A 9,235-nucleotide genomic window follows, 5' to 3' on the forward strand; every position below is an offset into this window, starting at 1 on the left:
GCAGCAGCAAACGCCATCTGCTGTATACTCATGCTATTAGCTTATATGGTACTATATAAGAGACAAGAATGGGTACCCATTCTTTCTAGAGTGTCTTTAAAATGAAAATTTTGAAATACACTTAATAATTTTCTTCTTGATAATACAGGCCCCAGCTTTATGGAGGCTTAGATTTTACAATAAAAAGTTGCTCAATTTATGTCAAAGAAATACTCATAAACTTAATTAAGAATGTGCATAACGAGGCAAAGACTTAAATGCTAGTCTTCAGAGATTAACAGTGGTAGTACTTTGTGTTATCACTGATGAATTCCCACTGAGCTATAGCATGTACATATAGAGCAAGACATAAAGCCCTGAAGTGCTTACAGTCTCAATAGGAAAGACAGACCCTAAAGAACGGGACATAACATGCAAGCAGAGTGAATTTCCAGTAAATTTCCAACGTTATACAAGTGCCACAGTTGTTTGTAATGCAAAAATGTAAAGAATAATCTCAGTCCCAAATAATCTGACATGGCAGATAGGAAAGGGTGAACTATAATGTAGGAGAGGTGAAATGCATGCCCTGCCCACACAAAGAAGTTATTGGTGACTATCAGTGTAAGAGCAAAATGCTATGACAAATCAAAGTACATACTCAAGGCAATTTCATTTATTTACAGAAAAGCTGTATGAAGTTGCTTTTTCAGTTGTGCTTTTGCTTACAGTCCTGAGCTTCTTTTGGCCCTCACTCAACACAGGAAATCTCCAAATCAAAGCTCCCACCCTCCTGGACTTTCAGCTGCTTCTCAGTATCCATTTCTGTAGTGCTACTTGCTGTTTCTCATGCACATGCAGAGCTCTACCATCTGCTCCTTGTGGCCTGATATTTTACACACGCACTCCCGCCCCCAAAATTCAGAAAAATCCCCTGGGCCACATGATTCACTGTCTATTCAGACCTTGCCATGTGCCTGGTTTTTGTGCAGTACCCGCTACTGATGCAAATCCCTTGTTTCACGAGGGATCTCAATTGCCTTTTTCACTGAAGGCAAGGTGGCTGTGACACCTGCCAATTTCTAAGGGGTTTAGCCCAACCTAAAACATTATTATACTCTTGTTTGGCTCAGTGGGAACTGTATATTTTTTTTCCAGTAAAATCGTATTAACTTTCTAGACTATTAAGTAATGTGGAAAAATTATATTTCAATAAGAAAATTTCCTTTCTGCCTCTTCATGCCTAAAGACTAGAATTCCTGTTTCACTTGGCTCAAGTAGCCCATGCAGTAAATCACTGCAAAAATCTTCAATAAACTCCACGTAAAACTTGTCCAAATGCTACCAGAGAGTTCAGAGGGCTATGAAAGAAAACAGGACAACTGTCTGCAATGGGAGGTGTTGGCCAAGTTAAACAAAACTCAGCAGAAGCAGGCAGAGAATATTCAGGTACTGTGATACAGTTTGGACTGATTTTTGTCCATAAACCACAGTTTGACTGCTACCTAGAGAGCAGCTATTTATAGGGAGTGCATACTGTTTCGTGGGTTATTTTCTCTGGTATGCTTTAAATCAGGGATGCCAGCTATGCGGGCCAAATTTGGCTTACCTGATACACGCATGGCCAGTGTGCTGTATTTTGAATCTTACCTTTCATTAAAACTTGAGTTCCTGGCTTTGCAGCAGTGGAAAAATAATCTAAGAATATGAAAAGTATATAAATCAACATAGCAATGTCTCAGCCTGATACAGAAGGTGCTTAGGAGCAGGCTTAAGTCTTCTGGACTTCGCTGAAGCATGAATTCTCTAGCCAAATTCAGTTGAAAACAAAAACAGGTAAAGCAAAGTTAAGATCATCCTATGTGTTTCTGGAACATCAAGCACAATGACTAATTTCTGAAAAGCATGAAATGAGCAAGTATCTGCCAACACCATCCTACCTCTGGCCCTGCAGATCTGTGTCTCCCAGATGTGCTGCATGGCTTCACAGAGGAACAGTGAGGAATTTATCAACACTTGCTGGCAGAACTAGGTGATGCTGGATTTTATCCTCTACCTCTGTGCTGGAAAGCAAATCTGGAAGGATCCAACACGCTTTGTCTGAGGCGTCTGAGGCGAGGTCTGTGGTTGCGTGTGGTTGGTTTCACCATGGGAACCATCAGAAGAAGCAGGTTCAGGAGTGATGCAAAGGCTAGCTCGTGGCTATGTGAGCACTGAGGGCTCTGCTACAGAGCTGCATGAAATTCATCCACTTCAGACGCTTTTCTGTGTCCAAATCTGCAGCAGAGAGTAGTCTGTCAGGAGGGAAAGGGGCTGTAAATGGATTTCCGTGGTGGGTTATGCTTCCCAAAAGGCAGTTGGTAGATTACATCAAACCTGAAATAGGTTTAATTGTTCTTTTGTGAGAGAATTTTGAGAACTACATGATTAGATGATGCTGGGTATCGTTTGCTAAACATGCCTTCCACTGCGTGAGGTAGGATGAAACCTGAACAATGCAAGTTTTTAGAACTGTTAATCAACACTTAATTAGCGATCCATTAACCATCACTCTCCTGGGCACCTGGCCCTGGCAGGAAGCTCTCCTATCTTCTGGACAGAAATGTGAGGAAACGGACTAAATAGGGGAAGAAAAGAAGAATAGTGTATGAGGGCTGTGTATGAAATAAAGGCAGGTGTTTGCTGAGTAGTGTATGGCACCAACATCCATGTGCCCAGTGTGTGTTGTCACACATCACTGGTACAGCCACGGCTAGTGCAAACTTCCTGGGGAGGACAGCAACCACCAACTAAAGAGACAATGGAATCCTCTGCTCATCTTCTGATGGGACACACCATGACTTCTGCCCGCTTTTTGCTGAGTGCTACATGCACAGGGAGAGCTGAGCAGCTTTGCTGGTATCTGGATGGAAGCTCATGTGTGGAGAACCAGAGAGGTTTGTGGCACGTGTGAGTGTCCTTGAGCAAAGTACAGAGCAGCCTGAGCCAAGCTGAGAGCAGAGCTCACAAAGAACCAGCAAGGCTCAGAGCAGGCTACTGAGTAACTCAGGGGGCAGAGAAATGAACTCAATTCTAATTATGTCATCCTGCTGCCCCTGATAGCATTTCCTGTGCATTTCTCTCTTCCTACACACGCTTCACCCTTCCTGTCTTGTGTTGTCACAGTAGGCACACCGTGAAGCTCCAGTTGCTTACTGGGATTAACATAGCAGCTCTGTTTTTTTAAGGCAGATTCTAATTAAACTTAGGGCTCTTGTCATGCTCAAAATGCCCTCTATGACACACAGCTGAAGCTATCTAGAAAGTGTCAGTGCCCCCAGACCTTTAATGATCTTCAGTATCACAATAGCGGAGGCTGTGCCTGTTCAAAGACTCCAGACAAATGGATGCAAAATCAGCATCACTCCAAGTCAGAGATCTAAGATGAAATTTTCTAAGTATGAAACATATCAAGAGGTGTGTCTGTCAAGTTTTTTATTGGCTTGTCATAGACATGCACACAAATGGCCTGTAGCAAACCCTTCCCACTTAGGACTGTATGGGGACCTTAATTTCCTTTTAGGACTCGATTCTGGACCTGGGGAAAAGCATGCTCTGCCCCAGGCCTGGACAGGTAAGGCAACAGCTGTACTTTGGTTTTGGCTTTGGTTCCTCTCCCCTACATTCCCATAGAAATGTGCCCCTTGAGTGTGCCTGGAGGATGCAAAGAGAGGAATGCAGAAGTCCTTTCCACCTGGCAGCCAATTGCATGTTAGGTGCTGAGACCATCAAGTATTTTTTCAAGTGGGCAGCTGAACAGTGGTGGGACTGCATTCTCTTTTGGTCACAATAACCCTGAAGATGTTTGTGACAGTTTTTTACACCTCTTTCGCAATACAGAAAGAGTTTGTGATAATTTCGTGCCACAGGAACTACTTGTTAGATGTTGAGAGCAGCATCTTCCAAATGGCTGGCTGGTCTGCAGGGAAAAGGCAAGCCAGCGTGCCAGAGATGGAGCAAGCACTGCTCTGCATTGGCCGCTGCTGGAGGAGAGGGGAAAACAGCGGCAGTGGTGTTGTGGATGCTGTGGAAACTAACTTTAGCTCAGGATTTGCAATGGCTTCCTTTCCTGAAGATTAGAACAAATGTACGGAAAAGGTATTTGGAGTTAAGACTTGCCTTGAAAAAAAATCACAGAAAAGCTAAAGCAGGTATGAAAATAAATTAGAAACGAGGGGCAGATAAGAGCAAAGCCTGCAGGAATCAAATCTAAACAAAAGGTAGGGGCTGGGCCGTCCAGTGAGAAAGCTGCAAATGGCAGGGGTCGGAATGTAAAACCTACAGTCCACTGAGAAACATGAAAATGCTGCTGCGTTCCACACCTCCTTTTTCCGGGTGTAGCCATCTCCACACAGTGAAAGGCAGTAATGAATCAAGCTGCTTTCCTCTCCTCCTCTGTTTTCTATTCAATTATTCACAGGCTGTGCCAGTTCTGCTTTATTTCTCCCCTCCATATGCTGCACTCTTCTCCTGGGGTTTTTTATTCTGAACTGTGCCTTTGGCCTCTCTCCCATTTCTTTCTCCTCAGCATGTGCCCCCTGCTCTGCTATGATCTGCTGCCTTTGTAACCTCTACTGTGCACATATGTTGGCTCTCCGTCCTTCCCTTGGCTCCTGGTCCGTCGAGTGTCCCTTTACTTCACACCGATGTTTTTGCCAGGGGGTCAGCAGCCAGCCAGCAAAGAAACAATTCTGCTGTGGCCACTGCTCATGCTTTCATGCTGCCAGCTCCTCTCTGCCCATCAAGGGGAAACAGTGCTTCTCCCCTTGCACAGCTGATTGGTAGCGAAGGCGAGGACGACTCTGCAGCTGCTTAGCAACTGGGAGCTGCTGCTGTGCAGCCCCACAGAAAGGCAAGGGACAGCGCAGCATTTGCTTAATTCTGCACGTTCTGGCCCACTCGGCTGAAAACCGCGGCTTAGTGGAGCAGCTGGGGCACAAAAATAAATCAAGATGAGGATCCTTGACTGCAGATATGGCAGCAACAGCAGCAATGTCAAGGGCAAAACTGTCTTTCTTTTGTGCCATAGGTTGTTTGCATTGTGCCAGTTAGAGGAAAATGCTCCAATTTGTAAGCTAAACTCATTCAATTTGATCTTTGTCATCACTTTTCTGGCTGTAATATTTTATGTTCCATCACTTATAATGAGAACGTTCTCTCCGTGTGCTGCGTTTGTTCAAAAGGCTTACGGGTCTCCAGCTACCATAGCTTCAAAGCTGTTTAATGATAGGTGTCTAGGCACATAGGTATTTTAATGCATAAATATCCTTTCAGATTACTTAACTCTATATTCATGTCCTTTTGTGCAAGCCCAGCGAATGTCAGATATGTCCAGCAATCTGACAGCTTTAGAATGTTGATTAGAATTGCCAACCTTCTTGATTTAATGATTTTTTAAGCCTGAAAGTACTGTAAACAATAATGAGTTGTACATGCTGATGAGATCACAGCATTTCAATAGTAGCTCTATTTCAGTGGCAAGAGCAACACAAAACATTCTGCAATTCAGATGTTGAAACAGCTTTTTTATTCTTTCAAAGCTCAAGAATGATTAGATCTCTGAAAGCACAAGCTACCTATATTACAGAGGTGGCTTTGTCATAATAGTACCAGAAATAAAATTAACAGATGTAGTTTAAAAGGAAAAGAAAAAAGCCAGCCCTGGCAAATGCCCAACATGTCCATCAAAACTTGTATGGATCTTAAACAAAAGAAATGTTTGTTCCCCTGTTACATATGAAGGTATCTCTCTTTGTACTCAGGCACAACCACCCAACAGAATGGTGATTCCCCATCATTATGCAGCACACACAGCCCATGTGCATATGGCCCATGCATCCGCAGAGCATGCTGGAACACAAGTAAAATCTGCCAGGAGGTGCATATTTTGGCTGAGAAATTCCTTACCTGTATGACGTGCCATACTTAGGAAAAGGTTAAAAATAGGGGGGGGGGGGAAAAAAACACTAAAAAACCCCCAAACAAACCCAAAAAACCATGAACAGGCAAATGCCCGATGCATATTCCAGCTCAACAGTCCTTTGATATTTTTAGTCTGGTTTCCTAAAATTTCTCTGTCATTTTTCCCCTTCTTCCTCCAACCTCAGTCAAATTTGACAGTGGGGAAGAAATCCCAAACTTGTTTAGGTCTGGAAGGAACAGCTGAGTAGAGTATGCAGCAGAGGCACCACTGGGCCCTGGCGGAAAGGCAGGTAGTCTCAGCTCCCCATAAGGGCAGTGCTGTCCCCTTGCCCAGACAAACAGGGAAAGAACTGGAAGGACTCTGCAGGGATTTGTCTGCAAATCCACAGGAGAAGCAGTTCTGTGAGTTCCGCTGCTGAGAGAGAAACTGAAGTTAGCTGATAAATGCGAGTATCACCAGTAGAGAACATCTAGAAGAAAGCTGTACTTCAACCCTTGTGAAGCATTTACAAGATTATGAGAATATCAAGACGACATAATCACATGGAATAAAATCCATCCAATAGGAATATCTCAAAGTGCAGTTGTCACTGCTGCGCCTTAGAGCTGTTATCTTTCTTTTATGGGTGCTGTAACTACCTGGTTTGGGCCCCACACTAGTTAATGGCTCTGAAACAGAGCAGGCACATGTTTCAGTGTGCCCCATGGCTCCCTGCCAGCTCCTGCACTGGGCTTTCCTCCCATGGATGGGTGTGGTGGGAGATGGCGTAGATCAGATCTCCTGACTCAGTGTTGACAAAACTAAGGCACGCACCCGGAACCAGGACACTCCTGCAGTAGAGACAGAAATGGTCTTTGTCAATGAGCTGGAAGAAAATATAAAATATTTACCAGTCAGGTCTGTGGGTGACAAGGAAGAGCAACAGCAGAATGTGTAAATAAAGGCCACAGCAAGCAGCGATGTTGCCTAAGGACTGCCCTTAAGAGCCAAGTGTCAGGCTGTTCAGAGTCAGATGCAGTCCCACGGGAGGAGCAAGTTGGATGGCATTTTAGGAGCAGAGCAGGAAAACCAGCTGAGCACCAGGAGTAATCCCTGGGTGCGTAACAGAAACCTCAGCACACTGCTGGCACGGGTGGGATCGCTGCTGAATGCTCCGCCCTGCTCTGGATGCCCTGATCCAAATGGTGAAAAACTGGAGACAGAGAAGCAATATTTATAGGGTTGGTGAGTCTGGACCCGAGGGGGAGCTCTGCAGATCTGCAATGGGAGTGTTAAATCTGCGGATATCAGCCTGTACACAGCTCCATGGGACAAGGATCTGGAATGGGGAATTCGCTCGAGCAGACCGAGGTGCAGCAGCATCAGCAACCGAAAGCAGAAGCCAGACAAAGCTCAGTTTAAAAGGTATCTTCATTCCGTCTACCAGGTAGATTTTCATGGAAACAGTCTGCCAATTCTTACTTTATTCTCAGAGACCATTTTAAAAATTACAACCATAATCTTTTCTCTAAGATACAGGTATGCTATTGTTAAATTCTCTTGAAAGAGAAAAAGCAACACATTCCCAAATATCTTATGACCTGCATCATACAGGAAGTCAAACCAGACAAACCTAGGTCCCTTTTGTCCTTTATAATCTGCTAATCTAGTCTGCTTGCACAAGCAGCAGATTGTGACATGCAGACCTTCAACAGAAAGGATTCTGTGTACAAACCAGTCTGCAACAAAATGTTGTAAACAGTCACAGTCATTGTTTGGCAGAGCGGCTGCATATTTGTTATTTCACTTTGCCTCTCAATCTAATTTGCTTTAGTCACAGCACTTTGCCAAAGAAATTAAACAACTGCTTATTGATAACAGGCACTAAAATAATTACCACCAGAGTTTTTGACTCAACAACACAGGAGAGGGACACTGCGGGTAAGAACAAATCCCACTGCTTTAAGAATGTGCGTAGACTGACCACGGGCTATCTGGGGGAAAAAATTTGTTTCCTTTCCCCTGAAAGATCTCTTTCTTTCTCTGAAGAGGCTCAGGCAGCAAACCAGGTCAGCCTAACCTAAGGCTGGAAGTCTGTTCTGACCTCTGTGTTCTTTAAGCACGCTGTACCAGAACGCTTCTCTTTTCAAATAGGAGGTTCAACCATTAAACCACCCACTCCAGGGAGCGCAACCGGTCTCAACCGCCTCGGTTGCTTTTCAACAACACTGAACATTACAGTCATTTAGAAACCCTACAAACGTACAGAAATTTTCAGTTCAGACTTACAACAGCCATTTCCAGAAGCGCTGAGGACTCACGCAGAGCGCTGGCTCTGCTTTACCCCATGGGGTTTGGCCGGTGTGGGCCCTGCTGTGTGCTAAGGAGCAGCCGGGTGTTCCAGCACCGTCCAAGCGGTGATGGATTGCACACAGCAGCAGTCATGGTCCTGCGGAGACGTGTAGAGAGATGCGAGTACAGACAAAGCTGTCTGAGCTCCCACAGTATTATGGTCTGGCTGAATTGTTTCGAAGCCTGCGCTGCGTTAGGCAGAGCTAGATTGCTTTGGGGTTAAGCAGACCGAAATTGAGGTTTAAAATGCAGATGTTAAGATCCATAGATCTATTTAAACATCAGCTTAAAATCCAGGGAAGCTCATGGCTGGTGCATTTTCAATCAGCCAATTCTTTAGTGGCTTTGCATGCTGATTTAACTCATGATGATGCAAGCAACTGAAACATTGCAGCACAGCCCTAAGAACCCTGTAAACCCCAGGATGGCTCAGCACCACTCCGGCCATCGCATCCCGCTCCAGGAGGCATCCCACGTTCCCAGGAGCAGCAGAGGAGCACTGTATCGCTGTCTGCTTTAACCAACGCCGTTGTCTCTTCCATGTGAGGGCAGAAGGGGCTCCAGCAGCGCTTCCATCATGGCTGCTGGCGGGGCAGGGTGCGGGGATAGAGCCAGCCTCCCATTTTTCCTTTTTTTTTCTTTTCCTTTTTTTTTTCCCTTTGGAAATGTGTTCTGTGTTGTGTGGACAACAGCTTCAAGACCAAAAAGGGGATGGGGATGAAAGGAAGAAGGAATAAGTAAAAATAAAAATTAAGAAACGAGCATAACCTGATGAAGTTTCCACAGTACCTCCTTCGCAGGGCAGCTCAGCGCTGGCGTACCGACCCGGCAGCGCGACTGGACCCGGGCAGCACTTACCTCATCCCTCCCACCGCTGGGCTGCATGGCCTGGCTCAGGCACCCCTCTAGGTGGGCCTTTGTGTGCCTTCCGCCCGCCGAAGCCTGGCTTTGCTATCTGATTTG

General features: G+C 45.1%; 1 long non-coding RNA gene across 1 annotated transcript; it reads right to left on the reverse strand.

The window, feature by feature from the left end:
- Positions 1–5,522: 5,522 nt before the first annotated feature.
- LOC104913537 lies at positions 5,523–9,229 on the reverse strand. Its single transcript, XR_002120372.2, has 2 exons — positions 9,131–9,229; positions 5,523–8,964 (listed from the first exon to the last, which is right to left on the reverse strand). It is a non-coding gene; the product is annotated as an uncharacterized LOC104913537 (long non-coding RNA).
- Positions 9,230–9,235: the final 6 nt, after the last annotated feature.

The sequence above is a fragment of the Meleagris gallopavo genome, chromosome 17 (assembly GCF_000146605.3).
Source record: "Meleagris gallopavo isolate NT-WF06-2002-E0010 breed Aviagen turkey brand Nicholas breeding stock chromosome 17, Turkey_5.1, whole genome shotgun sequence".
Taxonomy (NCBI): domain Eukaryota; kingdom Metazoa; phylum Chordata; class Aves; order Galliformes; family Phasianidae; genus Meleagris; species Meleagris gallopavo.